The 16679-nt window shown below is 43.8% G+C and overlaps 1 pseudogene; it reads left to right on the top strand.

Moving 5' to 3' along the window:
- The first annotated feature begins 271 nt into the window (after positions 1-271).
- LOC143855654 (transcription factor bHLH35-like) overlaps positions 272-16679 on the top strand; it is a 35841-nt pseudogene continuing 19433 nt past the window's right edge.

Raw genomic sequence — 16679 nt, forward strand, 5'->3', positions numbered from 1 at the left:
ATCTTAAGAGATGATATTTCTCCACTTGCCTCTTCTTCTTCTTTTTTTTTTTTTGGTGACGTAGGGTGTCCCCACCCCCTTTGGAAGTAGGACTATTCCCTACGGATGCGCGCAATAGCCCGTAAACCACACGCAACGGGTAAGCCCGGGTGGGATTCGATCACACATCTCCACTTGCCTCTTCTTCTCCATTATAATCTCTCCTTTATTCCTCTCTCCCCCACCTCATTTTTATATAAAAGCACCCTTAGCATGGAAATCCCACTACAAAATGAAGAGTATGGTCGAGGAATATAAATTATATTGGGAAACCAATATGTTTTTCCAGAACGAAGAACTCGACAGGTATTCATAAATCACTCAATCTGTTCTTTCTTTTCCCCTCCTTTTCATAGTTTTTTTTTGTAACAGTTTCAATTTGCAATTTCTGGGCATTATGATTCTAGTTCTCCTGATGGGACCCCTTCTTCAGCCACACCTATGAACATTGAATCAGAGAGAAGTAGAAGGAAGAAGCTCAATGATAGGCTTTATGCCCTCAGAGCCCTTGTCCTCACCATAAGTAAGGTAGGACAAACTTAATTATTGAAAACCCAAAAAAAAATAAAAAATTAAAGGATTGTGATTTTCTAGGCAGGACACTGAAATGAGGATTGATAGATCAATGGCTAAGATCGTCCGATCATGGTGTTAAGACACATGGTCATGGAAAATGAATGTTAAGATACTATGTTGTTAAAAAGGAGGGTACTCATACATGCAATGAACAGGAGGTGATATCAATACAACAATGCTTTAATAATTGTACAAATTCAGCTTGTCATTTCTTCTTTTAATTGGCTTGTCAGAGCTATTTGGGAAGTGTAATAACTTTTGACAGCTCTTTGAATAATAAAAGACAAGATAAGTTAGTGCAATTATTAAGAAATTGTGGTGCTGATATGATTTACCTTTATTATTTGAGGAATGATAGTACGATAAGTTAGTGTAACCTTCTCTTTTGTTGTCTCTATTTTTTACATATAAAAAAAGTTAAAAAAATAATGTTCCATATCTTTCCACCCTAAGCATGTATATTAAGATTTGGGTTAGTGATTAATTAATTGATTGATTGACTAATTGGTTGTATTGAATAACTGGATGGGGTTAGATGGACAAAGCATCATCATCAAGGATGCAATTAAATACATTCAAGAGCTTCATGAGCAAGAAAGGAAGATCCAAGCTGAGATCCTAGAGCTTGAGATAGAGAAACAAAAGAAAATACCCATTTCTCATATTGAACAGGCACGCGTCTCGCTGTCGCAATCAAAGAAAAAGAGAATAGAGCGAAGCTGTGATCCTAAGGTTGTTGGAGGACAACCAACGGGTACGATTGAAGTCCTAGAAGTAAGTTGTACAACTTTTTATTATAATAGCACTTGCACTTTATTAACCACTTTTCTGATTGGTTATTGGAAGCATTATGAGAATTATAATAGTTGTGTTTAAAATAAAGGGAAAATTACAGTTGCCCACTCAACTTGCTGACACATTCAATGATAACCCAGTAGTTCCAAACTCATCAACTACACCCCCTGACTTTTCAATGTGTATAAGGTATACCCCATCTTTTGAAACATTATCAATGCTAATTAAGATATGTCTCTAGTCGGATGACTAGAGAACCTTCTCTAGTCCGCCGACCAAAAGCTCAGTGGGCCCATATTGTTTAGATGATTGTAGACCCCGATCCCGAGAGGACGGTGAGCGAGGGACGCGAGATCCCCCAGTCAATCCTCTGAGACCTCCACAATGTGAAGGAGAGCTCTACCAAGGAACTCTCGAAATGATGCCACTCACAGCATGGGTGGCAATATAAATGAGATACCTCTCGATTCAAGGACTAGCCCGGAACCAAGATGTACCTATAACAAAGAAGAGTCGCCATCCAAGGAAATGGGTCCTAGATCCCATGAAATACTCTGTTGCAACAGATAACCAGAGATGCAAAGGTCCGTGCCTGGTGACGAATGAGGAAGATCTGAAGTGCACCCCCAATTCGCCCAAGTACAAGCACTTGGTCTCTTATGCCATTTTTAATTAACTTTGAAGACTCTTGGGCAAAAATCATGTGAAATGGGAACAATCATCCCCGAGAAAACGTCTATCTAAGCATGCATGACCCGGGGATGGGCAAAGAAAATGAACATCCACATCCTAACTCATCGCATCTAATAAAACAGTAAACAACCACATGCAGAGCTATAACTAAACAGACAATGATAGATATAATGAGATAAGGAAAGCAGTAAAGATCTATATCTAGACAGATAATCAAGATAAGATAAATGAATAAATGCTATAGCTAAGCAACCAAAGCAGTAGAGTAATCATACTAACATGCGAACCTATGCGAGAGATAAGGTATCACATGCTTGAGAAGCAAACAAACTAGAAGCGACGCATGAGAAATCTGAGGCAAGCACACAAGCTAAAAGATGCAAGAAAAGAAAAGAATCAGAAAATCATCGGTATGCGAGAACCAAAAACTGTCAGGAAAAAGAAAATGGAACACACGATAGGCTCAGAGGGCGATTCAAAAGGAATCAAGCCCAGCGATCCTAATCTGCTGAAGATCGGACAAGTCTCGCGATCGTCATGACCTATCGTTGGGCTCAGCGAGGACAATCCCTGTGAAGGGACCACGCTACGTCATCGCCCGTCCCAAAACTTGATAAAACGTCGGAAAACCGATGAAAATTGAAAAACCACGATCGAAATCGAAAATGGAATGAAAAAGGGGACTCCGAGTGACCTGGCGATCATCATCCTTGCCCATTTTTGTTTTGAAAGGTTTGAAAATATTTATTAAAAAGGTTTGACTGGACTTGGGTGGACCCAAGCTACCTACGTACCCTGTGGAAAGGGATCAAGCCAACGTAGTTCGAAACAGCTTTTTCAAAAAATATTTTGGTGTTTTTGATGTTTTTTGTTGTTTTTGGATTTTTACTATTTGATTTTTATGTATTTTTATCCCTTTTGATTGAAAGGGGGTTTTGGCTCAAGAGGTTGCCGTCCGTCATCGTCTTGACCCGAGAGAAGACGTTCCCAAAATCGATGGAATCCCGAAACTCGAAAAGGATCCCGAGGAAAGCGAAGAGAATGGCCCCGAAAAGAAAGGAAACCCCTCAAACCCTGTGAAGACCCTGAGATGGGGAAAATGATAGGAAGGGCAAGGGGTTTCACATATGACTACATGGCCAAAGGAAAATAAACACGCAACTGCATGACTTGGTGAATCAGATAAATGGTTAGAGAAAGGAGGCAACAAAATTGAAATTAAGTTGGAGTGAATGAATGCCTAGCATAAGCTAGGTGAAATTACTCTCATTAATTTCTTTTTCAAGATAGGCCAGCAAAGGCAAGAAGAAACTGAACCAGTCTAAATCCCATATGCTGAGAAGAAGCCATGCCAAAACAGAAACAAAGCACGCGGATTGGAATTGGATTCAACTATTAGAATTTCACAGAGCCGCTTTTCTAAAAAGAAAACCAAATTAAAAGTATTGAATATCAATCACAGATATAGCACTGTCCAAAATGAGCATGATCTTAATTCATCTATAAATTAAAAAGAGAATAGAGAAGTTACCTGAAATTAGAGCTCGGTGGAGAGATGGTAGTTGGTGGCCGACGGTAGAAGAAGAGGCCGGATTCCGGCACAGTTTTGCCGGAGAAGGTGGAGTTGGGCCGGAGATCCGGTGGATTTTCCGGCAAACCCCCCCCCCTCTCTCTCTCTCTGCTTCTTAAAAAGAAAACAAATAAATGAAGGAGGGTTGGGTGGCTGCAATGGAGATGGAAGAGGGTTGTTAGGGAGTAGAGGATGATTGAAATGGGTTTATATGGAGGAGGGATTGTAGAAAGTAGTGGAAATGGTGTAATGAAATGGGTTTATAGATGGTGGCTGAAATTAGGAGGTGGCTGGGGGTGGAAGAAAATGAGGATAGAGGGAGAGAGATGGGGGTTGGGCGTGGCTGTTGGAGATGATCGGATTTAATGGGGTTTTCGGCCGGATTCCGGCGAGGGTTCTCGGAGAAGATGAAATGGAATAGGGTTTAAATGGGCAGAAAATGGGTTTTGGGGTGAAGAAGTAGTTGGTGGGGAGGATGGGGGTTAGATGTGGAGGAGGAGAGTGGAATGGCAAAAGAGGGTTTACCGAAATCTGTTGAGGATGGGTTTGGATTCCGGTGGGTTTTTTTAAAAAAGAAAATGCGATGGGCGTGGTTGATGATGATGAGGATGATAGTAAATGGCTGAGATGGAGAGGCTAGGGTCGGTGGCCGGAGCTCCGGTGACGGAAAGTTGCAGAGATGGGTTTTGTTGAGATGGAGGTGGCGGCTGAAGAGGTGGAGGATGGGAAATGGGTTTAGGATAAAACAGAGGAAGGGTTTGAAACGGTGGTGGAGAGAATGGGTAATGGATTTTTGAGGAAATAGATGGGGGTGGAGCTCGGCTGCCAATGGAAGATGGTTTGGATATGGGTGGAAGTGGCTGAGGATGGTGGTTGAGAGAAGAAAGGGGAGGACTACTGCTACAAGAAGGGGACAGAACTCCGGTGGAGTTCACGGGGAAGATGACCGGAAGTCCTCCCTTTTTTCTTGTTTTTCTTTTTTTTTCTCTGCCTCTCTCCCTTTCTCTTTTGCAAAAAAAAAATCCGAGCCCTCTCTCTCCACGATTTGATTTTTGATTAAATAGCTAGGGTGCCCTCCTTGATCCCATCTCCACCCTCCATTTGCTGCCTTCTCATCTCAGCCATCCCTTTCTCCCTGCTAGCCCTAATGCCTTTTTTAGAAACCCTAAAAATCTAAAAGCCTCTAATCTAATCCAAGCCCTACACTTCACTTTTTAGATCCTACAGCCCATGTTTATTGCTTGCAAAGGAAGCAACACCCATTTTATCAAAATACCCCTAGGACAAGGTGATTTTACAACCTCCTACCATTAGCCTCTACTTGCCTTTTCTTCCTATCAATGGGCACCCCCACTTGATTGTTTCGCTCCCCTCTTCTAACAAGGGAAAATATATACGCCTCCCCTTTTCCTCGGACAGCCCTCTTTAGCATATTTTCTAGCTATAGGGGGGGTGGTTTAAGCAAGAGAAGGGGAAGAGTGAATTACTTCTTTTTCTTGTATCTTTTCTTAGGGAAATGATATTGACACATTCGTATTTTGATAACGACACCAACTCGCCCATCTTTTCTTATTTAAACTTATGAGAATGTAATGATCATTTAATCGTGATTTAAACACAAAAAGACAAGGTAAGCTAGTGAAAATATCAAAGCGAGATTGTGCCAGCATCATTTGCACTTGGGAGGTTCGTGCAGAGGGGTGCCAATACCAAGGTTTGTATAGAGGGGTGCTAATACCAGAACTCATGGTATTTTGCAATTTTTGTAAATTCCGAAAAAGAAAAAAAAAAGAAAAAAGGGAAGGTCAGGGCGATGGAACGGATGATATCAATGGGGTTTATGGATACTGGGGCTTTCAGAGCATTTCGGAAATGGACTGCAAATGCGCACTCTTGGGTCTCTCAGGTTCTTTCGCACTCTATGCTCGGTTTCGAGAATTTCAAAATTGATTCCGGACATGTTGGAACTGGTTTCGGGAACTTGAAGCTTGATAGTGGGGACCTTGAATTCGGTTTCAGGACTCGAAATTCGGGATTTATTCAATTTTTTGGGGAAATTTGGGTCAGGTCGAAATGGGGTGTCTACAGATGCCCCTCTTTGGCAGAGGGTGCTTGTCGCACGAATGCTAAAGCCAAAAGGCGACGCATTTTGACCTGCCCCAAAAATTTGGTTAAAGAAGGAAAACATAAAGAAAATGATTTTGTGAAGATTGAATTCTTGAAGGGTCAGATGCCTCAAGAGTCTAACCCGGATTGGATGCCTCAGGGGTCTTTAGAAGGAATGTCTCAGGGGACTTTGGAAAGAATTCCACAGGGGACTTTGAAAAGAATGCCACAGGGGACTTTGGAAAGGATGCCTTGGGAAGGCGGTTGAATACAGCCTGTCTGCGAAATTGACCTGTCTGCGAAATTGACTTATCTACGAATGAGACACAGCCAGCGGGACTGGAGGTCAGCGAGATGGGAGCTAAAGAAAATTTGATTTGTGTGAGAAACGGACCTGTCTGCGAAATTGACCTGTTTACGAATGAGACACGGCCAGCGGGACTGAGGGTCAGCGAAACGGGAATCAATAGAGATCGGCCTAGATGGCCGGATGAAAATAGCTTGTCTGCGAAATTGACCTAACTGCGAAATCGACCTGTCTGCGAATGAGACGCGGTCAGCGGGACTGAGGGTCAGCGAAACGGGAGCTAAGGAAACTTTGATTCGCGCTCAAAATTGACCCGTCTGTGAAATTGACTTGTCTGCGAATGATACACGGCCAGTGAGACTAAGGGTCAGCGAGACGGGAACTAAGGAAGATTTGATTTGTCTGCGAGATTGACCTGTCCGGGAAGTTGACCTGTCTGCGAATGAGACACGGCCAGCGGGACTGGAGGTCAGCGAGACGGGAATCAACAACGACTGGCCTTGATGGCCGGATGAAAAATAGCTTGTCTGCGAAATTGGCCTGTCTGCGAAATTGACCTGTCTGCGAATGAGACGCGGCCAGCGAGACTGAGGGTCAACGAAACGGGAGCTAAGGAAAATTTGATTTGTCTGCGAGATTGACCTGTCCGCGAAGTTGACCTGTCTGCGAATGAGACGCGGCCAGCGGGACTGGAGGTCAGCGAGACGGGAATCAAAGAAGATATGATTTGCGTAGATTCGAATTGAGAATAGGATCTTGACTGATTCCATTGGGGATTGATTGATCATCTCTTGCCAAGAGAAATTAAGAGTGCGCATTCTCTGCTGAGGACAAGACTTCAATGACTTGCCGAGGAATTGATTTTGATGGAGAGTTCACTGTATTTGAGAGTGGACTCAGCTGGAGATACTGATTTTGCTAAGGAGTAGATTTTATTAGAGAGCGGACTCAGCCGGGAGTTGACTCGGTTGGGGATTTGGAGGCTTGACTCGAGATGTGCTCATGCCTCTCTCATCTCAACTTGCTGGAGATATTGACACTGATTGCCTTTGTGTGCTTGACATCTTTTATGACGCGAGTCATAAAAGATGCCCCTAGTGTATTCGTGCTTCCATGACAAGAGCATAACAAGGCAACGTAAAGTTGATATTTCATTTCATGAACACTGGGATTACATGAGCTTTTGCTTCTCTTTTTTTCTTTTCTTTTTCGAGGGAAAGAAAACAAACACATTGCTGATGGTTTTTAGAGCCTTCTTTCTGGTTCTGTTCGTTTCTGATGCTGAGATCTCTGACAGACTTGGGCAAGGTAATCTTCGACGCTTCTGGATCATGCTCTGACTTGCTCTGGTCTTTGAAGATGTCGGCCTTTCTCTGCATGTCACCCCAACTTCAGGAAGGGACTAACTAAACTAGACTTTAACGACCTACACTCGACCCGACACATAAAAGACCGAGACTTCAAAGAGAAACTTGATTTGCTTCAGGACCTGATGAAACCAATGAATATTTTTAGCATTTTAAATGGTAATGGTCGCCCACCCTTAAAAGATTTCCGATACCATGTTTAAAGGCATTATTTTCCTCTCTCGGTATTTGCGTCATGGTCATTATACCCTTTAGATTGTTCGGTTTTAAATGCCCCTAGTATAGAGCAGCCAAAGAAGATCTTGCTGGAGCTATTCAGACTCTGATGGTGCCAACTCAGATGCTGAAGGCTGTGCCCATTTTCTGATACTCTGCTTCTTGCGGGAAGTCACTGCCATTCTACCAGATCACCCAAGCGGGTTTTCGATCTATCGGATCGCTCTGCCTTGATTTTTGCCTGGATCACATTTTTTAGGTTTTTTGGTCCAGCAGGCTAACACCCTAATTTTTGCCTAAGTCGCCCTTTCAGGTTTTCGACTTAGCGGGTGAATGACCCTAACTTTTGCCTAGACCGCCCTTTCGGGTTTTCGGCCTAACGGGTCTTCAGACTCCATCTCTTGTTTTCTTTTCTTTTTTTTCTTCTTACCTTCGCCTATTGCACCAAAAGGACTTTTTAGGTGGGTTATTGGTTCAAAGGATAGGATTTTGCTTTGGAGTTCAAGGTTTGAGGGTGATTGATTTTTGTTTGGAAGAGCGACCGAACCTGGATAAACCAGGTTGCCTACGTACCCTGGAAGAATAGGGATCAGGTCGGGCGTAGTTCAAGGCAAAAAAAAAAAATGCCCCTTATTTGAGGCTTTGGAAGACTTTTGATTTTGTTAAGGCTCAAAAGGGCTGCGAACGATTGTTGTATTATTATTTTTTTTTCAGGATTTTTTTTTTGAAGGTTCTGGCTGGCCAAAGGAGGCCTTCTGGTGCTCTAAGCATAATATTTCTTGAGTTGGTCCAGGTTTGTTGGCTCTGTTAATTTTTCACCATTTTGATCGAGGAGTCTAACGGCTTTTCCTGGCAAGACTTCGTCCACAATATAGGGGCCTGTCCATTTAGGCTTAAACTTTCCCCTGGGATCATAGACCGGTGCCCGAAAAGTTTTCAACACGAGGTCTCCTTTCTGCAAGTCTCTGATGCGAACTTTCTTGTTAAAAGCTTTCTCGATACGGCGCTGATATCCTTTGACATGATATAGAGCTTTTAACCGTTTCTCATCAATCATGTGAAGCTCCTGGTATCTGGCTTGTGCCCATTCTGATTCTGGCAAGTCAACCTCCATCATCACTCTCAAAGAAGGAATTCGCAGTTCTACAGGCAGGACAGCTTCCATTCCGTACACCAGTGAATACGGCGTTGCACCTGTGGAGGCCCTGATTGACGTCCTGTAGGCCCATAGAGCATACGGGAGCTTGTTTGACCAATCTTTGTAGGTTTCGGTCATTTTGCTGATGATAACTTTGACATTCTTATTGGCTGCCTCGACAGCTCCATTGGTTTGGGGCCTATAGGGCGAAGACTTGTGGTGCTTAACTTTGAACTCTTCGCATAAGTGTGCCACCTCCTTCTTGAAGTGAGACCCGTTATCTGAGATCAGCTCATGCGGTACTCCATATCTGCATATGATATTTGCTCTGATAAACCTTGCAACCGAAGCAGAGGATAATGAGGCATAGGAAGCTGCTTCTACCCACTTGGTGAAGTAGTCAATGGCGACCAGAATGTACTCATGTCCGCTCGATGACTTCGGTGATATCTTCCCAATAATGTCTATTCCCCATACTGAGAAAGGCCAGGGCGATGTAAGAGAATGCAACTGAGATGGCGGCACGTGAATGAGATTAGCATAAACTTGGCATTTGTGACACTTCTTTACAAAAGCATGACAATCTGCTTCCATGGTCGGCCAGTAATACCCAAGTCTTGTGATCTTTCTTGATAGCATTTTTCCATTCATGTGTGGTCCACAGACACCTTCATGAATTTGTTCTACGATTTCAGCGGCTCGATCTTCATCTATACACAAGAGCTGGATCCCGTCGAACGATCTCCTATATAATTCTCCACCACATATGATAAAATTAGAGGCCAACCTCTGAAGTGTTCTCCTCTCTTTTCCCGTGGCTTCGGCTGGATGCCCCTTGCCCGAAATGAGATCTTTTATATCTGTGTACCATGGCTTGCCGTCTGGACACCTTGCTTCTATTTCTATTGCATTAACATGTGCCGGGGCCCATTGCAATCGTACTGCCAAAGGCTGAACCTCCATTGTCGCAGATAGTTCCAACATCGAAGCTAAAGTAGCAAGGGCGTCAGCGAAATGATTCTTCACTCGAGACAGGTGAGTAAATGAGATGTTTCGAAATTTGCTAACCAGAGACCCCAAGTACTCGTGATACGGGATCAGCTTATCTTCTTTTGTTCTCCAACATCCTTTGGTTTGACAAATAATCAGGATCGAGTCTCCGAATACATCGATGTCTTGGATGTTTAAAACCAGAGCTGCTTCGAGACCAGCAATGCATGCCTCGTACTCCGCCATGTTGTTTGTACACTCAAATTGTAGCTTGATTGATATAGGGGTATACTCCTTTCTCGGCGATACCAGTACTGCCCCTATACCACGACCTTGCTTGTTCACAGCTCCATCGAAGTACATAGACCAGGGCGTCCCTAGGGCTTCGTCTTCTAAGGTCATTATCTCTTCATCTGGAAACTCTGTTTTCAAATATTCAACCTCTTCTACGGGTACTTCAGCCAGCTGCTCTGCTACTACCCGCCCCTTGATTGATTTCTGAGTGACGTAAGTGATGTCAAACTCAGACAATAATAACAGCCACCTTGCAGTTCTTCCAGTGAGAGCTGGTTTCTCAAACAAATACTTCAAGGGATCCATCCGTGAAAGGAGTGAGACCCTATTTGATAACAGATAATGCCTCAGCCTTTGAGTAGCCCAAACCAGCGCCAGACAAGTTTTCTCGAGCAGAGTATACTTCTGTTCATACTCAAACATCTTCTTACTGAGATAATATATAGCCTTTTCTCGCTTCGACTCTGGATCTTGCTGGGCCAACATGCATCCCATCGCTGTATCAGTCACAGACAGGTACAACAACAATGGCTGGCCTGGCGTAATTGGTGACAACACTGGAGGCGAGGTCAGACACAACTTGATCTTTTCAAAATCTTGTTGACACTCTTCATCCCATTTCTTTGATGCATTCTTCTTCAAAAGCTTGAAGATCGGCTTGCAAATAGTGGTTAACTGTGCTATGAATCGTCTCAAGTATTGCACCTTGCCAAGAAATCCTCTGATTTGCTTCTCCGTTTTTGGTGGAGCCATTTCTTGAATAGCTTTTATCTTCTGAGGATCGACTTCGATTCCTCTCTGACTCACCAAGAAACCCAATAACTTCCCTGATGTAACACCAAACATGCATTTGTTTGGGTTAAGACGAAGCTGATACTTTTGGATACGCTGAAAGAACTTCCTCAATGATACAACATGCTCTTCTCTGGTCTTGGCCTTGACTATCATGTCATCCACATAAACCTCTACTTCTTTGTGCATCATATCATGCAACAAGGTAGTAGCAGCTCTCTGATAGGTCGCTCCCGCGTTCTTAAGTCCGAACGGCATCACTTTGTAACAATATGTTCCCCATTCAGTTATGAAAGCTGTCTTGATCATATCTTCGGACGCCGTCTTGATCTGATTGTATCCCGAAAACCCATCCATAAAGGAAAGCAATGCATGACCAGCTGTATTGTCCACCAGGATATCTATGTGCGGCAGAGGGAAGTCATCCTTCGGACTTGCCTTATTCAGGTCTCTGAAGTCTACACACATACGAACTTTTCTATCTTTTTTAAGCACCGGTACTATGTTTGCAAGCCATTCAGGGTATTCCACCACCTCGAGAAAACCCACTTCTAGCTGCTTAGTAACTTCATCTTTAATTTTCAAAGCCCACTCAGGTTTCATTCTCCGAAGCTTCTGCTTTTTCGGCTTGGCACCCGGGATTAAGGGAAGCCGATGTTGGACAATGTCTTCGCTTAATCCCGGCATGTCTTTATAGGACCAAGCAAAGACTTTATAGGACAATGTCTTCGCTGAATTCCCTAAGTAGGTCAGTTAATTCCTCCCGTTCCTCAGGGGATAATGTTTTGCCAATTCGTATTTCCCGAGTTTCGGTTTCATCGCCAATATTTATGGTCTCGATTTCTTCTTCGAGGGGCTTTGCTCGACGCTCCTCCCCTTGTTTAATCATATACTTGATTTCAGGGGGAGTTTCGTCGGCATCCTCATCCGAGGAGGGCTCTTTATTATTATTCTTATTATCATTGAATTCATCAGATAAAGAAGCAGACACAGAGACATACTGAGAAGAGATATTCATTTCATCAGAAACTGCAAGTACATCATTGGACGCGCCTGACTCAGGCTCAACGTCGGACTCAGCATCGGTCCCATCAGTGGACTCGAGCTTAATAGTAGCTACATCAGACGTGACGTCAGACAACTCAAACTCTACTTCAGACACATCAACAGACTCCGACTCATAACCATACTCCATAACATTGGAAGACTTATTGACAAGAATGTCATCATACTCCATAACAACCTGAGGAAAGACATAAGAACTCCAGTTGGTGAGGTCTCCTTCAGCTGAGGTGATCAAGGCTTGCGGGTTCAGAAGCGGTACATCTTCTCCGATTATTGCTACAACCGGTGAATCGATCTTAAACAGAGACTCCAGAAGGTACGGTTCCATAAGGTCAGCCCAGTCCGATTCAGATTCCTCTTCATTGATCTGCAAGGAGGGGAATTCATCTGGTAGTTCCATCTCAAAGAAGATCTCAAACCCTGGCATCTTTTCATGGGTTATTGTATCGACCCAAGGCTCAGCAAAACCACAAAAGGCGAAATCCTCCCCTTCTTTCCTGTAATGTCCATTTCTCAACAAACTGTAAAACCTGCTCGGCTCATCTATCCCCAAACGACGAAGCTCAACCTTTCTGCGCATATACTTCTTCATCTCACTGATCTCTTCATTTGTAGGTTCATAGCCCAACCCAAACAATCCAATTGCTTTACCCATATTCGGCCACTCAACTACACCCTGATGGTGGCGACCTAACCCGGCTCTTGGAACATAGCCCTGTTTGCGCATCATACGGACTACTGCGGGGTTTGAGCTTGTAAGGAAGGTGAGAGGTTCATTCATGGCTTCCTCCACTGATATAGCTATGACCTCCAGTGAGAAACCAGTCAGACTGACATCTTCATTCTTTTCTAATGTGGCCGGGATGATGAGCTCCTGAGAAATTTGGCCAACTTCTAGATCTGGGTCTCCTCTAACTGTTATCACACTGTTACCCTTGATGAATTTCAGCTTTTGATGCAATGATGAAGGTACAACTCCGTATTTATGAAGCCAAGGTCGGCCCAAGAGCAAATTGAATGATGGTTTAATGTCCAACACCTGAAACTCAATTTCAAACATACCACCTCCAATCTGGATTTCCGTGGCTAAAGTTCCAACAACATCATGCCTCGTACCATCATAAGCCAAGATGCCTTGTTCAGAAGGGATGAAATCGCCAGGTTCAAATCCTAAGGCAGTAGCGGTACTCAGAGGACAAACATTCAAAGCGGATCCATTGTCAACTAAAACCTCAGGAACTTTCTTCTCATTACAGAAAATGGTGACTCGGAGCGGGCGCCTATGATTGTGACCTTCGAGAGTCAAGTCTTCATCAGTGAAAGACAAGGTTTTGGAAACTCGGGCCATAGCTACAAGTCCGACCAACTGATCCGGAGTGATATCGACAGACACTTTAGCGGCATTCAACTCTCTAAGTATAACCTCTCGGTGCTTTGCAGAGTTCATAAGCAAACCCCAGATCGAAATATTTGCCTGAGTTTTCTTTAACTGCCGGAGGAGGTTTTCGTCTTCTTCATCTGACTTTGACTTAAACAACTCTGATGCTCTGGCCAACTCAGCGGGATTCTCAACCCTTAACTCGGCTGGTTTAAAGACACGCCCGCCGCGAGTAAAATGGCGGACCTCATCACAAACAATCTCCAGATCCTCTTCATCAGGCTGAAAAATATAAGGACGAACTTCATGATCTCCCTCATCAGGCTGGAAAACATAAGGAATTCGGGCTTCCTGATCTTCCTCATCGGGCTGGAAAACATATGGAGTTCGGGCGGTGCGATTGATGACAGGCTCAGCAAGACACTCCTCTTCCTCTTCTTTGAAATTTAAGACATAGGGAGTTGCAGGAGTTATGGCACAAATAAGAGAGGTTGGATCAACAAAGGGCTTGTCATCAGAGATGGCTCCTATCTCAGGTGGAGGGGGAGCGGTATGTCTAGGTAAGGGATTTCGAGTAACATTAGGTTCGGGTAGAACAAGGTCACCCACTGCTAGCAGTTTCTCAATTCTGTATCTCAGGGCTATACAACGATCAGTATGGTGACCAGGACCTTGGTGGTACTGACAGAACTGGTCTTCTCTGAAACCTCTGGGAAGAGGGTCTGGGGGAGGTCTTGGTGGTAAGAGTTCAATTACACCATCTCTGACAAGATTTCTCATGATTGAAGATGGGGTATAAGGCAACGGAGTGAATTCTTTCTTCGGCCTTTGAATGGGTTTTTCTCCTCCCATTACTATATTTCTTGGAGGCGGGCGAGAAGTCCCCAATTGATTCACTTCTTTGGCAGCAGTGATAGGTCTTTTACCCTCCTTCAGATTCATGTAATGCTTCAGAACTACACACTGTGCTAAAGCATCTTCTGTCATGTTCCCAGTGTGGATGAAGTGCTTAAAATCCGGATAGTACTGAGTAGCCATATACTGCGCATAAGGGCCGGAGAGATTTTTGACAATAATGCTGAGCTGGTCTTCTTCAGATGGGCGGTTAGTCATCTGAGCTGCCTTTCTCCTCCACTTCTTAACAAAGGTACTGAACGGCTCATGGATCTGCTGCTTGAGCATTTTCAGGTCTCGACGAGTGACCTCAACCTCGTCATCATAAGAGAATTGTTCAATAAACTTTTCAACAATGTCCTCCCAAGTCTTGGTATAAGCTGAATCCAAAGTCAGAAACCATTTACACGCCACGCCTGATAGAGACATTTGGAACAATTTAGCCATCTGCTGAGAATTCAAACCGTACTGCTCAAGCGCATTGATGTACATCTTTAGATGACTTCTGGGACTCCCAGATCCGTCATACTTGGCAAAGTCAGGGATTTTGAATTTGGGAGGGAGAGTGACACCGGGGAAGATTGAGAATTCAGACATGTCTATTTTCCTTGGATTGTGATTTTTCAAATTCAGAAGCTCGAGAGCCAACTGGTCTACTTTCTCAGATAACTCCTTCTCTTTTCTGGCTCTAGCAGGAGATGGCAGAAGATTTTCCTCAGCGTACTGCTCATCATCGTCTGACTGGGATATGGACTCCAGTTGAAGGATTCTGGACTGCAGGGTCCTTCGAGGTTGAAGACTTCTCATTTGCTTGACCCTCCAGACGTGTCACCTTTTCAGTAAGGGTTGACATCTGTCTAGTAAGGTTCATCATCATTTCTCTCATTTCAATCATGAAACTACTCTCAGTAGAATCAGCCATTAGGTCAGGACTAGAAGATACAGGAAAAGTAGAATAACGACTTAGTCTCGATGTTTGACGAGACTAAACCGGCATAGGAGCGGTAACTTTTCGGGGAGCGATGGTGTTCAGTTAAGACTCCTGAATGGAAGTTAATAAGTTAAATTGCAGGTTTGACAATTGAGATTGAATACTTCACACAAATTCAAGACGAGAAAAATGGAAAAGAACACATTTTCATTGATCACAAATCAAACAGCAGTTACGATTGATAAAACGTGTCACTTTTAATTACAAGTAAATGAAACCAAGTGAGCATAATGAGACTTGAAATTGAAATGACAATTGTATGAAAATGACAATCATATGACAATCGTATGAAAAAGGTCTTCAATGCTCCATGATCCGAGCTCTCTTCCCCGCAGGCTCTTCTGGTAACTCCTTCCGTTGGACTTTAGATGATAGAGCAAATCTCTTATCTGTAACCTTGTTTCCCCAAGCAGCTACAATTGACTTTATGAGACCGGGAGTAAGCTTTTCGCAAGTGAGAGGGGCTACAAATCCGGGAGGACATGGCTTTCCCGTGATCTGGTAAAGCAAACGAGTTGGTGCATAAAAGGTTGACTTTTCCAAACCCATAAGATACACAAATGGATGCGGGTAGGTGCTAGTGATAATGTGTGAGCATGAATGACTCACCCAGTGAAATTGATCCTCCTCCACGTGCTGCAACCAATTATGCCACTCATCAAGGGATTGGAGTTTATTGGCCATTGGTTGCCACGAAAGGTGATCCTTGAGGGTGTACTGAAGGGAGTTCCGTGGCCGAAGGATGGTGAGTTTTTCACAAAGCCACAAATAAAGCATTTTGACACACCCATGGAAATTATCCTTAACCTCTCGCCGAACAATAAGATCCAGCCCAGAGAAGGTTTCCGCTAGCATGATTGGGACGGGATTCCTTCCTTTGCTAATTTGATCGACTACACTCAGTAAGGTCACAGGGGCAATACTGGAGTCTTCACGGATAACGTGATGTGCAAGGACACTAAAGATTAGGGCACTGCGCCGGCAACTTTGAAAACGGGAATCGGCAGGGTCAGCGTTTTTAGAAAAACGCTCAATGAGGTCATCGAATTGCACGCATGTATCTTTGAAACAGGGCATGGCATCAACAGTTTTGTTCTCGAAAAGCTTACAGAAAAGAGAACGAGGAGACGCTACACTCGAAGGTTGGATCCAGAGTCCCTCCGGTGGGAGCTCTAATAGGGCGCACCAATACTCGAATATAGGACAGATTTCAAAGGGACCAAATTGAAAAACATGAAGAATAGGATCCCAAAGTTTTGCAGCTGCTTGAAGAAATTGCCAATTCACACCGGATGCGCTCAAATGATTAAACGTGCTGATGAACCTGTCGGCCATACTCCACTCTGCACGCTCGCGTGGGAGAGCTCTAGTTGACTCAATTATCCAATCCCTCATCACCTTGTTCGACATGATTTAACCTAATCACAGATATGATAAGATCAGAAGAGTGAAGATAATCTTGAATAAC

The sequence above is a fragment of the Tasmannia lanceolata genome, unplaced genomic scaffold, assembly GCF_043159265.1.
Source record: "Tasmannia lanceolata isolate RefF3 unplaced genomic scaffold, GAP_Taslan_0.1 ptg000023l, whole genome shotgun sequence".
Taxonomy (NCBI): domain Eukaryota; kingdom Viridiplantae; phylum Streptophyta; class Magnoliopsida; order Canellales; family Winteraceae; genus Tasmannia; species Tasmannia lanceolata.